Source organism: Protopterus annectens, chromosome 6.part0, assembly GCF_019279795.1.
Source record: "Protopterus annectens isolate FY-2018-M chromosome 6.part0, PAN1.0, whole genome shotgun sequence".
In the NCBI taxonomy this organism is placed as follows: Eukaryota; Metazoa; Chordata; order Ceratodontiformes; family Protopteridae; genus Protopterus; species Protopterus annectens.
In genome coordinates this window covers 398256937-398281256 of record NC_056737.1, presented here as the reverse complement: position 1 = coordinate 398281256, position 24320 = coordinate 398256937, and the positions used below count along the sequence as shown (strand labels likewise).

Genomic DNA, 24320 nt, shown 5'->3' with positions numbered 1-24320 from the left:
GTACAGCTTTGTACCTACCATAAATGTAGATGTCCGATAAATATGCAACTGCAGTCGGATTTTCCCACCCTCCTACCCCTCTGCATCTTTCTTTATGGGTCCACTACCCCTATTCCTATTAGCTGGGGGGTATCTCCTATGGTGTATCTGTTTATTACTGTTGTGCATGTCTGAAATTGTTTATCCATTCACCAATGTTAGCCTTCCTAGGAGGGCACCTGGCATCTGGGGCAAGAAACACTGAAGAAGATGGCGTTGGCCGATGCCTTTATACTCCAGCCATTCTGACGTCGGAGAGGAGGCGAAACCGGCCGACGCCGGACCCAGACTTTGGAATCCGGCCGACCGAGGGCTGCCTTAGGCAGGACAACCCATATGTTATGACTGCAGTTGCATATCTATCGGACATCTACATTTATGGTAGGTACAAAACTGTACTTTCTTGTGCCTAGAATAATTTACCACCAGGTGGCATAATCCTACAGCAGTGCCCTTCATCATTTCCTGATTAACTTCCCTTCTATTAGTGTTCTGTGCTACCATTCAATTTGTGGCCTGTGGTACATTACTGGGGGAAATTCACGTGTCTCCTTGTCTTTAGTCCTGTCCAATATTGGAGTTACTAACTTCTTGAGTCTGCCTTACTTTCTGCTTTGTTCCACCATTATAGAAATATACTTGCTACATTATTTCTTAAGAAATGTTCGCTTGTGTGGTATTTTAGAATGTATTTATTTAGATGTTACACCTATCTGTTAAGATGTGTTTTTTTTAAAATGGGATACTACACACTTGACAGCCCTCACACAGTTTTTTTCTAGTCTGTAGTATGAGCTTTGACTAGAAGATCCAAATCGACAAGTAATAAGTTTGCACAGAAACTCCACATAGACAAAAATAACAGAATGATCTAGGCAAATTTGGTTCAATCCCCAGTGTAGGGTCAGTTTTTTTTCATTCCTGTTGAGTTGATAATACAATACAAACTTCGTGGTTTGCTCTGCATAGAATCTTAGAGGCTGACAAGTGATTGTAAGGCTTCCTGAGGATGTTGTATAAGGTTAAAACCTGACTTGAAACAGGAATGCATGCAACATGCATAAAGCAGTTCTTATGAAGAGGGGATTATATAGGGAAATGGACATCTTAAGTAAGCCAACTGATTATCTTCTAGGATAACCTTAATCTTTTTTGCTTTTTTTATAAGAAAAATTGTTTTAAAAAATGCATATTTGTGGTGGCGCATCACTTTGAAAATGAGTATTTTAGACATTAGTTCAAGAAAATGTGTGTGTTTAAAGTAATCATTTTGACCTGCTGTCAGATGTCCATTCTTTATGAATCTTTCTTTTTACTGAATTGTGTTTGTCATGGATGATCCCTTGCATTATTTTACCATTTTTGAAAGTTTACACTTAACTAGAATTTGCTAGATCTGTTTGGTCTCGATATCCAAAGAAAATGATGCAACACTGGAAAAGCTTCAAAAAAGATTTCCAGAAGACCTGTGTAGCATTACCAACGACTGAAGGCACAGAAGGCCTGTGTAGCATGACCAACGACTAAAGGCACAGAAGGCCTGTGTAGCATGACCAAAGACTGAAGGCACGGAAGGCCTGTGTAGCATGACTAACGACTGAAGGCACAAAAGGCCTGTGTAGCATGACCAAAGACTGAAGGCACAGAAGGCCTGTGTAGCAGGACCAACGACTAAAGGCACAGAAGGCATGTGTAGCATGACCAAAGACTGAAGGTACACAAGTATTTTCCATGATGGAGACTGATGTATGGATAGTTCACATTAACATGTAATTTTTAACAGCAAATGCCTTTCCAACTCTTGAGAGTTCAGACTGACTACTACCACAGTAGGGCTGGGGGCCTTTGTTATAAACTAAAGGAACGGTTATGACTATATGTGGGGAAGACAGAACTGGAATACAGAAAGTAATAAGTATCTGAAATGGTCTTGCACCCTTGTCATATGGATGATTGTGTCCGCATATGTCAAGATCACCCCAGAGTAATTCATGAGTCAGTGGAAGTTCAGAATTTGCAAGATGTTGCTGGAAGTGGCTTATGTGGAAATGCTTTGTCCTTTCCTGTATGTCTGTCTGCATACTGTATTGCAGAAAACTTTCACATACAGATTAGCTAGCTGGGAGTAGGTAGATGGTTGTGGCGTAAATTAAGGGAGATTGGAGTCTCCAGTGAAGATGATAGTTACTAGTAAAATACCACAAGGGTCAGTAATGGAATGTTTCCTGCTCATTTTTTTATGTAAGGAATGCTTTTGGAGGAGTGGAAAGTTAATGCACAGTGATCTGCAGCTAGGTCGCTTCCCACTCTGTGCAGAAAATGTGAATGTTGGTGAGCTGAATGGCTGCTTAGATTTGTGTAAAAGAAGTGCCCATGAGTATATTGTACAGTGGTGGTTGAGGTACTTGGAAAACAATGAGAGGAAGTTGTTGAAGTGTTGTAATTTACCGTGTAAATACCAGTGGTGTATGAAAACAGTAGAGAAGGCTTGGGAATGCTAAGATGCATAAACAGGCGTCTTGTCATAAACAGAAGGAAATTTTGTCCATACAGACATTCGGTGAGCTTCTTTTCAGAGGACTTGGTATGGCTGTGGAGGCCTCTGTTCTGCAGATGCTAGCAATTTAGAGACTGTCTAGTGATGAGTAACAGGAATGGTGCAGGGTCCACAGATGATAAATCTGCAAATGAATTCTAAAACTAGGGGTGTAGTCAACTTAATTCATATTTTAAGTACTTCAGAGTAACATCCTGTAGTACCGCTCACAACTGTGCAACAGGAGTGAGAGTACAGTCTAAGGACTGGAGGTCAGTATTTCATTAGTAATGTAGTCTTTTCTTCAGAACATCAACCAGTCTTACTGATGCCCTCTGCATTGATGCTGATATCAGTGATGTTAGCACCAGCTTGTATGACAACAGGTAACATTTTGGCCTCTGGTGTCATGGCCAAAAGGATGGGGTCAACATCAGTGCCATCACCCTCTGATACACTTCAACCCTTTGATTTTAGTTGTTGAGCCCATGGGTTCAAGGAGTTTGGTGCTTGGCTTGAGTAATCTCTCAGTATCGACAGCCAGAGTAGATAAGTACTATTAGTGCTGATGTTATGTCTGTGCTAATCAGTGTCAGTGCCACATGATTGCCATCGATTGGTGCTTGGCACCAAGTGGGTTCATGGCATCACCTGCAGCTTTGCTGTTGCAGACTGCCCTAAAAAGGCTTTCCTGGCATTAGGCACAGTTCCAGTCTTATTACAATGATGTTCATCGTGCATACAGCTGCAGTCATTACAGATGGGTTCTCCTGCCATCAGGCGGGTCCTCGGTCGACCGAATTCCAAAGTCTAGGTCCGGCGTCAGTTGTCACCTTCTTTCCTGACGTCAGTGCGACAGGGGTACATAAGACACAGTCGACGCCATTTTCTTCAGTCTTTTTTGCCGCGCGGTGCCCGAAGCAGAAGCAGTTCGCAAGTGCCGGTCGGCCAGCTCCTGAAATTACGAAAATTTGGAAACCGAAGTCTTCTTTAAAGCTAAGTACCCCATTGGGGAAACTTTTCTTGCCTCAGACCGATGTCAGACAAAGTTAACAATTGTATTTCTTGTGGGAAGCAAATACCGCATAAGGATTTCCATTCCCTCTGTATACCTTGTTTAGGCCCAGACCACGACATCTCGGGCTGTCGCTTTTGTGCTACTTTCAATAAACGCACTATTAAGCATCGGGCAGAGTTCGCCCAGCACTTTTTTGGTAAAGCTTTTAACTATAAAATGTCGTCGGAGATGCAGACTACTGTTTTGTCCAAAAAACGCAAGGACAAGGACCGACACGCGAGGTCCGCGGTCTCCACCAAAACCACGCCAAAACTGGCTACACGTGGTCCGGTTTTCAGCGAGGTGCCTACGCAGCCCCTGACTACCGACGACACTTCTCTGGCAGTGTCCTCTGTAACAGAGGCCGCAGGTTCCTCGGCCCACACCCTGACTACAGCTACTGAAGCCACTGTTAGTGTTGAGCCTCTTAATGTGGACAGGTCTACCTCCACCCACGGTGTCTTCAGACCTTCTTCTTCCTTTTCCATCAAGGCCTTTACTAAGTCTAAATCAGCCATGCACTCCAAGAGGCCTGTTGCACAGGGCCCATCTCCAGGCCCCATGCCTAAAAAGCAGATGCTCAAAATGGCTGAGGATTTAATTACTCTTATCAGGGGTTCCCACCCCCCACCGGACAAGAGACCCAGAGTGGAGGAAGAATCTCCCTCTTCTGACCAGGACTCCATTATTTCAGAACATTCTGATGAGGAGGAACATTCATACTCCCCTTGCAGAGCAGTCCATTCCTTCTGTACCCCCCCCCCCCCAGAGGATTTCTCATTCGGGGAAACCTTGCATACCTTGAGGGAACACTTCCACTGGGAAGGCCAAGATTATTCAGATTCCAAGAAAAGGCTTAGGGAATTTCTTTTGCTACCTCAGCACAGACCTCTGGCGATACCTCCTGTCTTGGACATACTTGATGATGTTTACTCGGAGGCTTGCCTTAATCCAGATTCCCTGCCTCCAGCCCCAGTCAAGCCAGATAGGTATTACAGAGTTCCTAACTCACACCAATTTCTTTACAAAAGCCATAGTGCTGACCCAGAAACCATTTCTCAGGGCCCCAAGGTAATGAAGGCCTCTACTGCTAAGAATCCATTACCTTCCGAGAGAGAGTCTAGATCCTTAGAAAGGTGGGGAAAAAAGGTATATACCTCGGCCACCCTAGCCATGAGGGCCTTAAATTGTCAGTTCCATATGCTTAAATATCAGCAGTTTCTGTTATCACAATTAAAAGGTAAAATATTACAACCTGAACAACCAGATTTGAAGGAGTTGCAGGTTATGATGCATAGTGCAGTACAAGTGGGTAAGCACACCTTACAATGTGGTTATGATGCACTAGAGGCCTCAAGTAGAGCTGCTGTTACAGGATCAGTCAATCGTAGATATGCCTGGCTTAGGGAACAAGCCTTGCCTGATTAGGTCAAAGCTAAATTACTAGATGCTCCTTTACAAAAGGATGTATTATTTGCTACTAATGCTGAGGAGATACTAAGGAAAATGGAAGAAAAAGCTAAATCTATGCAAACTGTAAAAGCTTTTCTACAAGTACAACCACCACGTTTTAGTAGAAATTGGCCTTCAAAAAACTGGTCCTTTCCAGCCACGGACAAGCCCCAAAGAGGTAGATACAGGCGCACAAGGGGCAGAGGACAATCTCAAGGATCGTATAGAGGCAGACAATGGCAATCTCCAGCACCAATAGGTGGCGAAGACAGTTCACAGCAATACAGGAAACAAACCCAATGACTTTCCCCTTTGCATGCCAAGCAAGGCTCAAGTGGCAGCACCCTTAGGAGGAAAGCTGGCATTATTTTCAAAAAATTGGCATATTGTCACAAAAGACAAATGGATCCTGGACATTATAAACAGAGGCTACAGATTTCATTTTCACACTCTTCCAAAAATGAGAGGCATGCCGAACCTGCCACACAATCAAAGGGCAGAGGCTCAAATACAAATTTCAAAGCTCATAGACATGAAGGCTATTCAAGAGGTGTACCTACTCACGAACAAGGTCAAGGTTTTTATTCCAGACTATTCCTGGTACCAAGGAAGGGAACCGATTGGAGACCCATTTTGGATTTATCCATCCTAAACACATTTCTACTCCTACCAAAATTCAAGATGCTCACCTTACAGCAGCTTCTTCCCATGCTGGGCAAGGAGTCTTGGCTGGTAACATTGGACCTCAAGGAGGCATACCTGCATGTCCCAATCAGACAAAGCTGCAGAAGATACCTCAGATTTCTTGCAGGTTCAATCCACTATCAATTCTCTGCATTGCCCTTTGGCTCATCCACTGCGCCCAGAGTATTCACGAAATGCCTGGCAACAGTAATTGCCTACTGCAGACTTCAAGGGATACAAATATACCCTTATTTGGACGACTGCCTGATCCAAGTGGACAGCAAACACATACTTCTGGAACATCTGGCTTATGCAACACGGTTATTGAATTCTCTGGGAAACACAGTCAACAAAGAGAAATCCAGGCTAACACCATCTCAGAAAATAATTTTCCTGGGTGCCAACTTGGACACAAACACCCAGATGGCCTATCTTACGCCAGAAAAACAGGGGCAACTAACTCAGTACTTCAAGATACTAGCAAATTGTACCAGGCTAACTGCAAGGAAAATCCTACAGGCTCTGGGATTCATGACATCTTGCATTCTTCTAATCCCATGTGCAAAGTTGCATATGAGGAAACTTCAATGGTACCTAAAAAACCTATGGTCTCAACACAGCCACAGTTTGGAAGCAATAATACCACTAATTCCATGTTTGCAAAAGGAATTTCTATGGTGGGCTCAAGCATGCCAAACAAACACAGGTCTACCATTCTGCAAGCCTCAAGCAAAGCAAGTCATCACAACAGATGCCTCAGACTACGCCTGGGGGGCGCACATGACAGACAGGTGCATTCAGGGCAAATGGTCCCAAAAGGAAAAGCACCTTCACATCAATCAAAAAGAAATGCTAGCAGTGATAAATGCAATTACAGCTTTCAAGGACCTGCTGCATCCAGGACAATTATTGATAAGAACAGACAACACCACAGTTATCTGGTACATAAACAAACAAGGAGGAACACATTCATACCCCCTGTGCAGGCTGGCCATGTCACTTTGGAACATGGCTCTGGAATGGCAAATTGAGCTTCAAGCACAGTACTTGCCAGGTATGGAAAACACGCTGGCAGACAATCTAAGCAGAAATATGATAGACCCGCACGAATGGAAGTTGCATCCTCAAGTGTTTACAAAGATAATCCAAGTGTGGGGAAGGCCAGACATAGATCTCTTTGCCTCCCACAAAAATCATCAATTGACAAAATTCTGCTCAAGGACATTTCATCCAAAGGCCTGGAGAGTGGATGCCCTTTCTTTCATTTGGGCAGCACGGACAGTTTACGCCTTCCCACCTCTTCCTCTACTGCCCAAGGTGCTTTTGAAAGCAAGAGCAGACAGACCAAAGATGATACTGATTGCTCCAGACTGGCCAAGACAACACTGGTACCCACTCCTGAGTAGCCTAACACATTCTCCTCCCTGGACCCTTCCTCTAATGCCTCTTCTTCTGACTCAGCACAGCTACAAAACTCTTCACAGTCAGCTGAAAACACTCAATCTGGCTGCATGGAAAATTCCTTAACACCACAACAGACCCTACTCTCCAAGGAGGTGCAGGATGTCCTTTTGGAAGCCAGAAGGCCATCTACTAGAAAAGCTTACTCCGCAAAATGGAAACGGTTTTGCGCTTGGAATGAGAAAAAGGGCCAGGATCCTAGGAAACTGAATTTGTCTCAGATATTACAGTATCTAGCTGAGCTGCTGAACAGTGGACTTTCATTCTCCTCCATCAAAATCCATGCCTCAGCCATTTCTGCAGAATACAACACTGATCCACCCTTATTCTCTCACCCACTCTTAAGACAGTTCCTCAGAGGGGCTAAGAATATAAGACCACCAAGGAAACAACCAATCCCAGCCTGGGATCTTAATTACATTCGAGAAAAATTAACATTGCCTCCCTTTGAACCAGCTGCCTCAACAGATTTGCAATATTTGTCCTGGAAAACAGCTTTCCTTCTGGCCAGCTAGTAGGGTCTCAGAACTACAAGCCCTCATGGCTGTGCAGCCCTTTATCATCTTCCATCAGGACAGGGCTTCCCTACGAACCAACCCGTCATTTATGCCTAAGGTAGTATCCAGGGTAGCTTTAAATCAGGCCATACACTTACCTACCTTTTACCCCAATCCTCAAAACAAAGGGGAAAGGCTGCTACATTCCTTAGACATCCATAGACAGCTGCGTTACTATTTGGACAGAACAAAGCTTTTCAGGAAATCAGAACAACTCTTTGTGTCCTATGCTGTAGGAGCTCAAGGGAAGCCAATTTCCAAACAGACAATTTCAAAATGGATAGGCCACTGCATATGTTTTTGTTACTCCTTTCATGGTAAATCTGTACCTGCAGGCATCAGATCCCACTCCACAAGGACCACAGCTACCTCTGCAGCCTTCCTCAGAGGAGTTCCTACCAAAGATATTTTGGAGGCAGCCACTTGGAGTTCTGTGCATACCTTCACTAAACATTACCACCTACCTTTATACTCCAAAACTAGAGCAGGCTTTGCCACTGCTGTGTTGCAGGGCATTCTGGCTCCTCCCAGTTCCACCTAGTGCCTACCACCCTGTGCGTAGCTTTGGGATTCTACCCATCTGTAATGACTGCAGCTGTATGCACGATGAACATAGTACAGTTTTGTACCTACCATAAATGTAGATGTTCGAGTGCTAATACAGCTGCAGTCCAGGTTTCCCTCCCTCCTTCCCCTCTTGGTACAGGCCTAGTGGCTAACTCCTCCTCATACAACCTGATTGGGTTATCCTTCTATGGTGTATTTGCTTGCAACTACTGATTTTTGATTATATTGCATTGCATGATTATATATAAATTATGTATTGCCTTCCTTCTGGGGGCACCTGACATCTGGGGCAAGAAAGACTGAAGAAAATGGCGTCGGCTGTGTCTTATATACCCCTGTCGCACTGATGTCAGGAAAGAAGGCGACAACAACCGACGCCGGACCTAGACTTTGGAATTCGGCCGACCGAGGACCCGCCTGACGGCAGGAGAACCCATCTGTAATGACTGCAGCTGTATTAGCACTCGAACATCTACATTTATGGTAGGTACAAAACTGTACTTTGTCTTCCACCTGCTTTATTGTCTTCTCAATCTTCCCACCATCAGGACAGATGATCAGGTGGCCATAGTTGAGATTGCATCAGCTTGATGTGGTGAATCAACTTGTTTCTGATAGTACCAGAGGAAATGTTGCCTTCCTTCGTAGAATCATCCCAGTCATGGAGTGGAAGGAAGCATGTGCCTAGAAGGAACTGATTCGGCTTCCTTTTGGATTCCTTGATACAAGATGATAAGTATGGGGAATGTGGGAGATTTCTTGGCATTCCCCTACATGACTCACATTTGGGGAGATACTGCAGGTGATGTAGAAAAGGGAAGGAAGGCCATCAGACTCCTTTCGTATCCAGAGAAGGTCTTGCTTTAGGCTTTCCTATCCCCCCCAGCCTCCGGGGTGATTATCCCTACAGACAAAGATAGCTTCTGTTGTGGTCAGGGAGACTTGGAGAGAGACAAATCTTATGTCATTCCTAGAATACTAGGTGATATCCACTGGTCTCCTAAAGATTAGAACTATTAGGTCCATGCTCCATTCATCAGCACTGTTAATCTACCAATATAGCCTCCAAACAAGGAGTGCAGGAAATTGCACCATTTTGTAAAGCAAGTTTACATATGTTCTATTTTTTCCCCTCACTGCACTTAACTGCATTTCTCATACAGTACAAGTCCATCATCATCTTGCATGTGAGATAATCAAGACACTGAATTGTCAGATGATGAGTACAAGTCTAAGCTGGCTTCTCCGGCATCTATAGTTTTACCCATTTCCAACCTGACCATGTGTCCATAGATGAGGCAGTGAGTGCAGTGGGTATTGTTTTTGCCATATGACATCATGCCTTGTTGCAACTGATCAGTTTATCTGAGATTTTTAAGGCATACTTTTTCAGTGCTCCATTCAGTGGAACTGATCTGTTCACTCCCAGTGCTAAAGAAACTGCTCTGAGCTGTTTTTCAATTTGATACTCTTCAGTGCACATTTTTGTGTGCTTGTCCATTTACAGGTGCAGCCAGCAACAGCAAAAACATCAGCAGTCTGGGATGAGCCAAAGTGGCTATGCTAATTTCCAAAATGGACATCTACCCAGAGATGGGAATTCTTGGCAGAGTCATGATATTCTTGATACTGCTCCACTCTGGACGCAGTTGGTGGCGGTTTGTCATTCCATCTGTTTCTGTAGCTGGTGAATTCAGATGATTACTTCCAGAGGCTAGAAAATCCTCTGTGGTTCCCCCTGCCCAAACCATCCTGTCTTTCATTACCTAAAGCACCACTCTATCAAACTGCAGCTGACAAGCAATTGTTTTTGATAACAATTCTAAAGTGCAGATAGTTTATGTATAATAAATTTAAGAAAAAAAAAGTAGAAAGACTTATGCTAAGAAAAAATAAACAGAGATTCTGTAGAAGGTATGGGCGTTTTTCAGAAATCATGTGAAAACATGTAAAATAGAGGAATGGGAAATCAATAAATGGCTCAAATTAACATATTTATGGAAGACTTAGTTATACCAAGGTTAAGGGAAGCTGAGACTCAACAATTAATAGCTAAGACAGTTTCCTCCAAGTACTCTGGTTTCCTCCCACATTCCAAAGACATGCAGTAGGTGGACTGGCCACTGTAAACTGATGTGAGTGACTATTTGCTATTATGGTGTGGAAGAATTGCTGTGGCAGGGCTAGCCACCTGGCGGTGAAAATCGTGGCTGTAGATGATTGTCACTGTTGAAGTGGCACCCTGACCCCATGTGCAAAAATGGGAAAAGGGTTGTGGATGGATAGGAAGAGATGACATAAAAACAATGTTGTGTAATCAATCAACTGTGAAGTTGCCAGAAGCAGATGGTATTCCTGTGGAAATATGGAAGTTAGGATAGATGAAAGTGTTAAAGATCCAGAAGCCTTTAACAGTGTTTTGAAGGAGGAGGTGGACAGTACCAGCATTTTGGAAGAAAGCTGTGTTTGAACAGAGGAACCAGGCAAGGATGCCCTCCTCCTCTGTTATATGCTTTTATATTTACAGCTGTTGGCAAAGATAATGAGATTCACAAATCCAAGGATACAACTTGTTTGGTAACAGACGCATCAATTAGGTTGACAGAAAAAAAGACAGAAAATCCACCCAAGGATGGCCAATCAACGAAATCCACAAGTGTTCCAATTAAAATGTAGTCCTTTAATACGAATAAAACTTCGACTTGAAAATTAAATGAAAAATAAAAAAGCTCAAAACTGTCCCTTGAAGATATCCGATAAGCGCTTTCGACTGTTGTCGTCCTCAAATCATAATTGGAACACTTGTGGATTTCGTTGATTGGCCATCCTTGGGTGGATTTTCTGTCTTTTTTCTGCCAATATTGACTGTTTTTGTGACAGACCACCTTTAGCGTTTGGGAGTTATTTATTTATTTACATCAATTATGTGGTGCACCAGCAATCAGAGAGAAAGCCATTTATAGCCATTCTGCAGAGTAGCAAAGAAGCTTTTGGGACCTAGCCATCAGTCTGGATAGTCGACATTAAGCAACCTGCATCCCAAACAGCTGGAAATGTCACAGACTTCCAGCGGAGGTTATTAAGGAATTCTTATAGAAACTGGACTGGAGTTGTTCCTTGAGAGAATAAGTGGTAATGCTTCATCTGGACATAATTGCATCCACAGGTAATTAGCAGTTTCAGAATTTCTTTTGTTGGCTTTTATGGCCAGGCGTCTAGATGGTCAGTGCCTGTTCATTCTGTGGAATGAGATACCCCTTTTGTCTTCCCAGCCATTCTTCTCATCTCAGATATGCTGATAAAAGCAAGAGAAGGGGAAAGGTCATTCTAATAGCATTACACTGGTTAAGATCGACTTGGTTCTTCCAAGTAGCGCAAGTGAGCCAAGAGAAATCTTTGAGCCTTTCCTCCCACTACACTCTGCTGTGACTCAGCTGGAACAATCTTTCTGTAACTTTATTCATTGGAGTCCCAAGCTTAAAGCTTGATTAATTTCAGGTTAATTCCTTACAGCCACTTGTTCTTTCCAGAGGTGGTCACATTTTGCAAGAAACTGTAAAACTTAATGCCAGACCGCCACATCTGACAAAATGGAAAAATATTCTTAGTTTGATGCTGTTAAAATTATATAAACTCAGCTACTTCATAAACCACTCTGTTGCTTTATTCTTGGGGAATCTCACTATCATTTCAGCTTGCCTTTTCTTGGATCTACTAGTCACAGCTCTGGTACTGAGCGTATCCTAAAAAGCAGTCTTCACCAGTGACTACTCAAAAAGCTTATTCCTCCTCCTGTGTAGGGCTCGAACTTTGTTATGGCTAATCTTGCTCGTATGTCAATCAACCCCATCTGGATGGTTACATTTATTTTGATGAAAATTTACATAGTATTGTGTGTTTATCCTAAGTTAATGGATGATTTGGGATTGTGATAATGTAGTTAGCTTTTTTGTCTGAGGATTTTCATTAAATCAGAAAGTCTTTAAATGTGACATAGGTTCAAATGGAGATGAGAAGAAACAGCCTTCCAACCAGTGTGTGCATCTAAGACAAATGTTGGAATACACATCCCAAAGAACTGTCATGCATAATAGGTGGGAGCAGTAGCTTTCTATTATAATGGCTATTCTGACAGTATTATCTTGGAATGTAATTGGCCTTACAGGTACAGAAAAAGGGAAAGAGTATTGAATTATATTAAGAAATGTATGGTGTAAATAGTAATTTTCCAGGAGACATCCATCCATCCATCACAGTCTCTTTTCCCATTCTCTCACATGGGGTCGGGGTGTCACTTCAGCAGTGACAGTCAAGAGTCAAGGTTCACACCATTAGGTGGCTAGCCCTGCTGCAGTTGTACTTCCATACCACAACACAAAAAAACGCGTCTTGCAACCAGGACAGCACACATTCACACAAATGGTAAAAAACATAAAAATCTGGAACACTAGAAGTAAAAAAATGGTACTCCAACTAAAATAAAAGCCATTTAATGAACATTTCTAAGCACTTTCATCCCAATAAATTATTAGAAGACTTCATCAGAGGTAAAAAAAAAAACAGTTAAAATATCACTTCCTTATATAACCTTAGAACAAAAAGTGGTAAACTTGATTAAACTTTTCAAAAATTTAAAGCAACAGTATTGTATTATTACTGTCAAATATGAAAAATGTAAACCCACCCTATTTTATATTTAAATTTACACAGCACACACTTTTCCATTAACATATCTAAAATTATAAATACAATGAGTAAACGTGTTCAATAATTTAAACACCATAACCAATAGATTTCAGTTTTAAAATAGGTAGAATAGATACAGTGACATTAAGACCATTAGGTCCATGAAGAAATACATTTATCTACCAGAATAGTTCTCGCTCTTCTAGCTTATACTTCCATGGTTCACCCCTTAAATCTGGTCCCACAGTGTCTAACCTGAAAAACTTAAAAGAATGTCCTCCATTCTACTGAATGTGCTTCCAAAGGGCGTTTGTCTAGTTTTGCTTTTAACAACATGCATATACTTGCATATCCTTTCTTTAAAAAATCTCTCAGTTTTCTCTACATAAAATTGGTCACATGACTGACACATAGCAATGTATGTTACGCCTTTGGAATTAGTTAACATAGACGTCAGATTTGATATAACCATACCCCTTTACCTTAGTACCAGTGCATTCTAATAAGAGGAAGGACTGAGGACATCTACCACATCTGAACATCCCTTTCGCAGTTACACTCAATTGTGAACAAATATTATTTGCATCTCCCATTCATTCAGTATAATTTTTAATACACCAGTCCCTCCTAAAAAAACTATACAGGGATTATTACTAACTGCCTCTTGGTTAATCCATCCTTATTCATAAACCTTCTAGTTCTTCTTACTATTTGGCAGATGGCTTGTCTATCCCCATTATAAATGAGTACTAGGCTGTGGTTGTTATCGCTTGTTCTTTATCGTTGCTTGGGTCTACCTTAGGGAGAACTGATTCTCCTTAGAGGGGAAAATACAACCCATTCACTTTTTTTCTGTTGACTTCTATAAAAATGTTACCAAGAAAGTCCTCTGGGGTAATCTCTTCTTCTAATCATAATCCAAAGAATATCAGTTTCTTCTTGAAACAGAACAGGATCCAAAATCATATGACATAACCTAACCAATTGCTCTTTTAACATGGCTTTCTTTTGATGCCAGAGGTGACAAGTATCAAAATGTAATAAGGTGTTTGAATATATGGGCTTTATATAAATATTAAAAAAAATCTTATTGACAACATCTTTAATAATCTGTAAATCCATATAATTCAGGGTATTAGTTGAGTAGTCCATAGTAAACCTTAAAAACTGAGTGGTACTATTAATGTACTCAAAAAATTCCATTAGTTTTTCTTCAGTGTCATTCCAAAATATGACTAAGTCATCAAGGTAGCGACCGTAAAGGGTCCATGCCCCCTTACATCTCAAATTGAATACACAGAAAGGGTTGTCATCAATTTAGGCAGCCTATGACAAAAATAACCAGAGACCCTGTAGAGGTATTGAAGATATTAGAAATGTTATGGAAATTTGTATAAAGCAGAGGAATGTGGAAACCAAGAAAAAGCACAAATGGAAGTATTTATGGAAGACTTAGTTATCCCAAGGTTAGAGGAAGATGAGGTTCAGCAACTAATAGTTAAGACAGGAGGAGATGAGATAGAATGGTCTAATGGTCTAAGAAGTATTGATAGTGAGCTGATACCTATTAAGCCACCAGCCAAAAACCCCATCAGAAATGCCCATCTACAGAGCACCTCCTAGGTCAGTCCTGAAAGCACCCCCTTTGTGATAACAATTTTTCAAACCTAGCATTATGGACAGCTGGACTACTCCTGTTTCTCCTGCCAGCCTTGTTGACTTGGGTCTCCTGAGGCAGTGTAGCAACTGCCTCATGTACACTGACAACCCTCTACTAATAACTGTACAAGCTTACTGTACTACCATTGTTATATGCTTTTAGATACAATGTCAAGGAACTTGCGTTTGTACTCCTATTGTAGATGTCATATGTACAAATGTATAATTATGTAATCTTCCTTGGAGCTTTTCTCCCCTAGTCTCTGCTGAAAATGGGCTTCTGGTCCAGTCAGAGACTACCCGGTTATCAAGTGTAAATAAATACTAATAACTCACTCTGGTACAGAGTGCAAGAGATGTATCTACATGAAGAATCTTGAATTCGTGCTGTCTAGCACTCGAAGCAGTAACACTGAAGAGGTTGTCAACTCACCACCACTACTTATGCACATAGTACCACTACTCATACACGTAGTACACATCCAACACATAAATCAACATACGTGGGGTTTCTCTCAGAAAACTTACAGAAACACCAGAAACCTTCAAAACACAAGACTGCTACAACTAACACATTTCCCACAGCACCCAAGACACACAGCAACACCAGTGTCTTACCTACCAAGCCCTCAAGGCTCAACACTCATAAACCAAATTTTCTTGTCATTGGAGACTCCATAGTGAGACACATGATTGTCCCACTCACCAGTTTAGATAAGGAGAAAGTCACGGATGGCTTGCCTGTCTGGTGCCAGGATTCTTCAGATCATGCGTGCAGTCAGGTCTCTTGGCAACAACTACTATTATGACTCTGTTACAGCTCATGTTGGAGTGAACAACCTGAGACTTACCTCACTGGACTATATTGAAGAGAGAGATGACTGAGCTCTCTGAGTATGTGTCCCAGGCAGGTATGTACGTAGCTTTGAGCAGCATATTACCCTCACGTAGATCGATGCCACAGTATAAACAAAAAATGATCAATTTCAATAATTGGCTTAGTTTTTGGTGTCATTCAAAGGGGATCCAGTTTCTGTCAGCCTGGGAAGACATGGTCAACAAACTTCACTGTTTTGCCAAAGATGATTTGCACCTGGCCACCACTAGGCTTTTGGCTGCTGGCAAAGGCTCTTGCCTCCTCCATAGTGCCTTTTTTATGTAAGCTCTCAAAAACAAAATTGCAGATGTGAAAATTGGCAGTCATAACAAAATAAGGGTTATGCTGCTAAACGCTAGGAGCCTAAACCAAAAACTGCATACACTGGAAGCACTCCTATCACTGGAGGATGTAGATGTCTGTCCAGTCACAGAAACCTGGTTCAAGGCCTCAGAGAGTACCCCAGCCTTGCAAGGCTGCAATGCCTTCTACACCTTTAGACCGCAAAATGAATATGTGAGAACAAAAGTAGGTGATGTTTCTATCTTTATTATAGCTAAATTCACCTCCCAACTAGACAGGACAACTCAGTGGAGTTGCTCCAAGTTCAGATTACTGTGGGTAAGACCCCCATACAAGTCATAGCTAGTTATAGATCCCCTTCATGAATCATGATGCACATGAGTCCTACTTCACCAGTCTGGAGTCAATCCAAATATTGCCAAACACTCTGGTCTTGGCGGATTTCGATTATCCCACCATCAACTGGGAAACCTACTCTAACCCTAACTCACTAGCACTAAAGTTCCTTGACTTTGTTAACTCAAATGCCCTGGAACAAATTGTTCAAACCCCAACAAGGGGAACAAACATACCAGATGTGGTCCTCACTACCATGACAAACAGATGCTTCACCTAAACTGTCGGACCTTCTTTAGTTAAATCTAACCACAAATCAATCGCCTTTGAACTGGCACTAACACCAGAACTCACAAAGGGTGAAGTCAGACTAAACAACTTCACAGAGGCAAACTGTACCCTTCTAGGGGAAGGTATAAAAGCATTTCAAGCCCCACCCCCAGCTGGAAGTGGTAACTACACCAAAGCTTACACTAAAACCCTGTACAGTCACTTGAATAAGTGTGTAGACTCTGCTGTTCCAGAGAGAATTAAAGCCAAAGCCTGAAGTTAAAGCAAGCTGCCCTGGTTGGACATCCAGCATCAACAAACTTTACATCAAACGCAAAAAGTTGCTGTCTAAAAAAACTAAGGTGAGGCCCCAGCAATGGAAAAGTACCCTCCTCAGCCTCAAGAAGCAAATAAGACAACATGTCACATCCTCTCAGGGTAACTTTAAGAAAAACTTAGCAATCACAGCTAAGGATAACCATAAGGCCTTTTACAGCTACATATGCAGCCTAAAAGGTAGTACCCAAGCATACCCAAACTAGTGAGTCCGGGTTGACAACCTAGTAACCTCCTATGACGTATGATCTATAAGGAAGTCTCCAGGGGCTAATTGTATTCTTGTGAAAGTTAGGAGGGAAGAAAGTGATAAAGGTGTGGAAAGTTTCATTTGAGTATTTTAAAAGGAGGGGTGGCACCAAAATCTTGGTTGCTGTATTACCCAAAGAGGGTAAAAACCCATCAGGCCCATCTTCATATAGATCCCTTCCAATTTTATGCCATGATTATAAAGCGTTGGCTACTACTAGCTAAGAGAATGGCAGAGGTGTTGCCAAAATTGATAGATGTGGATCTGTATGGTTTTGTGAAGTGGAGTCAAACATTTGATAACGTAATAGAACAATGATGATTTAGAGGGAAGCAGGATATAGGAAAATACTGCTATTATTGGTAGGTTTTAAAGTAGAGAAAGCATTTGACAGAATAAGGTGGGATTTTATGAGTAGGACAATGGAAACATTTGCATTCTTTGATACAGTAATTGGGCTAATTAGGAGACTATATCAGAGGCTGCAGTTAAGGTGGGAGGGTTCTTCTCTGATAAGCTGTGTTTGAACAGAGAAACAGGCAGTGATGGCCTCTTTCCCCATATTTAGAGCAAAGAAAATAAGGGACTCAGAAATTCAAGAATGAAATTGGTATGGTAAACAAGAAAAGTTGGCTTTATTTACGGGTGATAATTTGTTCTTGATAAATCGAGAAAAGGGCATTTTTAGCGTCGTAGAACATTTTGAGACAGTTTCAAGTTCTTTTTGGATGTTCGGTTAATGAAGATAAATATAAAGATTATAGTGGTAAGTTATGTACCGACACATGAACTGGTTCAGCAATACCCATATTTATGGGGGCTCAATAAGCTGAAATATTTAGCTGTATGGTTTATAAAAGATTTTGGTATGGTAGCGAAGGACATGTGGGGAGATACTAAACAGCAGATAATACAAAAATGGAAAAAAATGAAGCCTCTTGTGTATGAATAGTAAGATAAATCAGTAAAAATGGTCTTAGTCCCTTTTGTTTTATGTACAGGTAGGCATATTTTTTATCAGTCAGAGGAGACATTGGGGACAATAAAAGTTGAAGAAACTTGAGATGTTATGTAGTCCTATCTCACCTACATTCTTACCCATGGGTTCGGAGCCGAATATCTGCTCCGACCTAGCCGATTTTACTAGCTTGAAGTCTTTATTGGCTGGGTTAAGTAGGTATCCCATGGTGCACTGCTCCATATCCCCAGATCTCATTTGCCGCTCGTGTAGCTTGGACGTGGTCTCGCTTGGCTGTGGCTAAGTACCCTCTTTTTTCTTGTCTCAAGAAAAGTTTTGATTCATATCAAAAGCTATTTTCATAGCTATTTGTCTAACTTTGTCTAAGTTTGTTGAGAGTCGTGATCGTGTGATTGTTGTGTGGTATCCCACTGACTGTTCCCTCGGGCTAAGCCCGTTTTAGTTAGAGGGCCTAGTTCCCCTCATTTTGCCTTGTGTGTGAGAACGGTCCAGACCGTTTAAGTTAGAGGTTTGGGCTTTCCCTTTCCTTGTGGGTTTCATCCCTTGTTGAGAGTTTGTTTTTGCTCCTTAGTGTGTGTTTGGTCACTGTTTAGTGTTGATCATTGTTTAGTGTCGTTCCCGCTTTTTGTAGTGTGAGTGCCTGTGTGTTGTTCTCAGACTTGGGTTTTTGCCTTGTTGGCGTAGTAGTTAAGATGTCTAAAGATCCCAAGGAATACAAACCTTTGGGTTTCAAAAAGTGCTCTAAATGTGGGTACAATACCGATGGGCATTCCATTTGTGTCTATTGCCTGGGAGCCATCCATCTGCAGGAATCCTGCAGTTTTTGTCATGCGTTCAGTCCTAGAGTTCTCCAAGAGAGAAAGAATAAGCTAATTTTAAAGGGACTCTCTTTTGAAGAGGATATGGATTCGTCTTCCAGTGGAAAATCAAAATCTGGCAAGTCAAAAAGAGATCTCTAGCTCCGTCGGCTTCATCGGAGCCTCCGGAGAAAATCTCAAAAACTGCATCGACCTCCTTGGCTCCACTGTCCTCGAGGCCGCAGGAAGTGTCGGTATTGATGGAACCGGCGTCTGCTGCAATTTTATTGGAACCTCTTAAGAGCTGATCGCCCAGTCTCAGACCAGCTTCTCCTGAGAGGAGATCTCATTCTCCATCCCTGTCTTCCAAATCCTCCAGGACCCTTTCGGATGTGGATGTTGATAGGGTGGTTCAGAGGCTCCTCCAGTCACTGGTTTTGGCAAAATTGTTTTCGGCTCCTGCCCAGTCAGCTCCGGAGCCCGTCCCGACCCCGTCTTCGATCATTCCTTTGAGCGCATCTCTGTCTTCAGAGTGTTCCGTGTCGTGTGATGTTCCTAGGCCGGCTCCGATGCCCCATTTGGCTCCATCGGTTCCGGCATTGGCTCCGACCCCGTCAGCTCCGTCCTCGGGGTTCGGGACTTGGGATTCTTCGGTAGGGCCCGAGGGGGGCATCTTGGGGCTTATTTCGGTCCCGAGCCTCCTTCTCTGTGCATCTGCTTGGGGAACTCTGACCCCCGTCATGGCCTCAGAAACTGTTCGCTCCTCGGATTCAGGGGGGGGCCGGCCTTCGAGGCTATGCGGACTGCACTGGCCAGATCATCAGCTACATCAGGCGGGTCGGTCACTCTGTCCCCCACCACTCCGGTGAGAGCTTCTGATCACCACCCATCCATGGACAGCAGAGCACCAGGGCCTAGGGATACCCCCACGAGCGGTCCCCAAATTTCTGAGGGTCCCTCAGAGTTCGGGCCTGAGGAGCCCCCAGAAAGAAAACGTGCAAGAGGAAGCACATAGACTCCCAGGATGAGTCCCTCACTTCTGATACTGACCTCGAGGAATCGGAGGGGTCCCCCAAGTCATCCTCTGATGATGTTTCCTTCTCCGATATCCTGGAGATACTGAAACAAAGAGGTGACTGGCCGTCCAAAGCCCCTTCCGAGGAGGAGTCAGTATTCCTTAAGGCCTTTGGTGCTCAGCCCTCCGCCTCCTGGGTGTCTCCACCCTTCGACGAACTCCTTGATCTGATTTGTCGAAGAGTGTGGGAAAACCCTGATTCTGTGGAGCCCATACCCAGGCGTCCCAACAAGTTTCTTTCCGCCCCCCAGGGCAAAGAGTTTCTGTCTAAAGGAGTCCCTGTAGATGCCATGGTGGTGGTGGCAGCCACTCAGAAGGAAGTAGCAGAGTCTTCTTCATCCATCCATCCTCCTAACAAGGAGTCTAGGACCATGGATCGGTACGGGAAGTGTACCCACTCGTCAGCAACCTTTACCTTACGGTCACTGAATAACCTGTCTCACTTCTGCTCTAGAGAGATCTCCTCAAGGAGTTAGGAGATACTCTTGCGGGTAACGTTCCTGAGGCGGTGGCTCAGACAGTTAACGCCCAGGTCTCTACCCTCAACTCCATTGTTAACTCATCCATGCGGCTCATTTCGTATGCAGCCGAGGGAGCTAGTAGGGCAGCAATCTCAGGGGTCGCCCTCAGAAGGCAAGCCTGGCTGCGCCTGTGTCACTTTGCGGAGGCCTTCAAGTCTTCCTTCACTGACGCCCCCTTTGATGGTTCCTCTGTTTGGAACCAAAGTGAAAGACACCCTCACCAGGTGCAAGCAAGAGGGAAAGACCCTGTCTGCCGTAGGGGTCCGTTTTTCCCTTCCTTCTAGGCCTTATCCCAAGGCCCAGCGGGAGGGGGGGGGTGTGGTTCAAGACATCACAGAGGTTTTTTCCTGCCGCACAAGGTGAAGCCCCCTCCAGAGGTGGGGGGGGGGGTTATTCAGGGAGACGTCGCCTGAGAGGCAGAGGGGGCCCCCGCATTTCGGGAGACCGCAGTTCCTTTCGTGGCTCTCCCTACTCTCGTTCCTGAGGGTGTGCCCGGCTGTGCTTATCCGGAGCCAGTTGGGGGTCAAATTTCATTATATCCAGAAGCCTGGGAAAGCATTACCCAGGACCGATGGGTATTATGGATAATTTCCAGAGGTTATATCATTCCACTTACATCAGACCCCCCCCCCCACCCGCCAATCAGAAAAATCCCAGACGCTGCACCCAGTCAAAGGGATGCCTCAGAGGTCTCAAAGCTGCTAGAAAAAGGAGCCATCCAGCGTGTCCCCTCAGACCAAATCGGATTAGGAACTTACTCAAGATTCTTTTTGGTGCCGAAAAGAACAGTAGACCCGAGACCCATACTAGATCTCAGCCAACTGAACAACTACGTACACAAGTCCAAGTTCCATATGGTCACACTACAATCGATTCTCCCATTGTTGGGAGAGGAGGTATGGATGTGGTCCATCGACCTCAAGGATGCTTACTACCATGTGAAAATGGACAGGGCATCCAGGAGTCACCTACGCTTCCAGCTGGGAGCCAGTCATTTACGGTTTTGAGACCTGCCCTTTGGTCTCACCACAGCCCCCGGGGTGTTCACCAAGTGTATGGCGGTGTTGACGGCTCACTTGAGACGTCAGGGATTCCAAGTGTTTCAGTATCTGAATGACTGGCTCCTTACTGCCCCCACCAGGCATCAACTAGTTCAAACCAGAGACGCTACCATCACTCTGTCACCATTTGGGTATAAAAATAAATTGGGAAAAATCTGCTTTATTGCCCTCAGTGTGTCACCTTTATAGGAGCAGAATTAGACACCATTCGAATGCGAGCATTTTTACCGCAGGAAAGGATCAGAGTCTTACAACAACAGATACACATGCTGATGCCCCTGAGACAAGCAAAGGCAAGATGGGTTCTCCAGCTCCTAGGGACCATGGCAGGAACAATCATGTAGGTCCCTCTAGCGAGACTGCACATGAGAATTCTCCAATGGCTCCTCTTTGTTCAATGGTCTCTCCAAAGACTTCCACTGTCTCACCCCATCTTGCTCATGGACTGATGCAAGCTGGACCTCGGTTGGTGGCTGTGCACCAACAGTTTGGATGGGGGAAGACCCTTTGTTCCACCCATCCCGATTGCCACGGTGACCACAGATGCCTCCCAGATGGGGTGGGGGGGCATTATCTTGGCAGGACAGTCCAAGGCACGTGGCAAGAGCACGAGATACATCTGCATATAAACGTCCTAGAGATGAGAGCAGTGCTACTTGCATTGCAGGCACTTCAGAGTGTTCTTCCTCTAGGGACAATTGCGATACACTCAGACAACATGTTGGTAGTGTGGTATCTAAACAAGCAAGGGGGAACCAGGTCTTACCCTCTGTGCAGAGAGGCAATGCGAGTGTGGCATTGGGCAGTAACTTCCCAACGGTTTTTGGTGGCAACGCACATACCAGGGAAGTCCAACGTGATTGCGGACAGGCTAAGCAGAGCTATTCTGATGCCTTACGAGTGGTCCCTGAATCGCCTGGTTGCAGTGCGAATCTTCAGCAGATGGGGTCAGCCTTGCTGCGACCTTTTTGCCAGCCCCCTCAATGCGAAATGCAGCAACTATTCAACGCTGATCCCCCCACAGGGGGAGTCACCCAGGGATGCTCTGGTTCACGATTGGCCCTCCAGTCTGCTTTATGCTTTCCATCCGTTTCCCTTGCTGTCAAACGTGATTCAGAAAGCGCAATCCTTGGGAAGCATAATGATTCTGATTGCTCCGCACTGGCCTCGCCAAGTTTGGTTTCCCTTTCTTCAGCAATTCATTGTGGATACTCCTTGGACTCTGGATCCTCAACCAGATTTACTGACACACATGTCGGGACAGTTCCACCCCTCCCTGATGACCCTCCGGTTGACAGCCTGGCTACTCCACTTCCATCGTTAGTCAGACTTCATAATTTCTCACCAGAAGTGGTTCATGTATTATCGTCCTCTCATAAACCATCCACTAGAAAGATTTATTCTAGTAAATGGAAAAGGTTTTCTATTTGGGCACATACCAGAGGCATTGATCCTTGCACAGCTCCAATTGCTTTAGTCCTGGAGTTTTTGTCTATGCTTTTCCATCAGGGTTCCGCATCAGCCACCATCAAAGTTCAACTGGCAGCGATCTCTAATTTTCATGCAGCGAATGAGCCTAGTCTCATGGCGCATAGACTATGCAAGGCGTACCTGAAGGGTACTCTGTTGCTCCGTCCCCCGGTGTCTGAACCAATCATGCCCTGGGATCTCAATTTTGTTCTATAAGCCCTTACTGTACCACCTTTCGAGCTTGCAGCTACCTGCGAATTGAAATTCTTGACCTGGAAAACAGCCTTCTTAACAGCAATCACTTCAGCAAGGCGAGTTTCAGAAATTCAAGCCCTCTCTATCAAGCCTCCATACTTAATCTTCCATAAGGACAGGGTCTCTCTTAGACCAAACCCTTCATTCCTTCGTAAAGTGGCTTCCGTGTCTAATCTAAATCAATCCATTGAGTTGCCTGCCTTCTTTCCCCACTTTTCTAACAAGGCAGAATTTAGATTTCACCAGTTGGATGTACACGGACAATTACGCTTCTATCTGCACCAAACAAAAGATATCAGGAAGTCTGACCAACTTTTTGTTTCCTTTTCGGAAAACCGAATGGGGTTCCCGGTCTCCAGGGTCACCCTATCTAGATGGATATCTAATTGTATCTCTTTCATCTATCAAGCAGGAGGTAAAGATCTGCCATTTCCGGTCAAGGCTCACTCTACTCGGGCTGTTTCCACATCTACAGCCTATCAAGCCAGATTGTCAATGGATGATATATGTGCTGCAGCTACTTGGGCTTCTCCTCACACATTTGTTTCTCATTACAAATTGGACGTGGTCTCCAGGGGCAGGTCTTCCTTTGGCTCCACAGTTCTCAGGAGTATATTCCTATGAGCCACCCAGGATGTAGGTGCTAGGGATGCTGTCCCACGGGTAAGAATGTAGGCGAGATAGGACTACATAACATCAAGAAGTTATGTACTCACCATAACGTTCGATGTATGTAGTCCATCTCACCTTACATTCTTACTTACCCTCCCACCTTCCCCCTTCCTGGAGGATTTGGAGGTTAGGTTGTTATCTACAAAGTTCCCTTGCTTAGCTTATTCTTTACCTGGATGTGATGTGTGCATGGAGTACAAATGAGTTTCGCAGCAAACTAGATCTGGGGATATGGAGCAGTGCACCATGGGATACCTACTTAGCCCAGCCAATGAAAGACTTCAAGCTAGTACAATCGGCCGAGTCGGAGCAGATATTCAGCTCCGAACCCATGGGTAAGAATGTGAGGCGAGATGGACTACATACATCGAATGTTATGGTGAGTACATAACTTCTTGTTAAGCGAAGTAAGTTGTTCTT

The 24320-nt window shown here is 43.9% G+C and overlaps 1 protein-coding gene across 1 annotated transcript in view; it reads left to right on the top strand.

The window, feature by feature from the left end:
• LOC122804334 (protein farnesyltransferase subunit beta-like) overlaps window positions 1-24320 on the top strand; it is a 968002-nt gene that overhangs the window by 701894 nt on the left and 241788 nt on the right. The gene's annotated exons all lie outside the window — the stretch shown is intronic.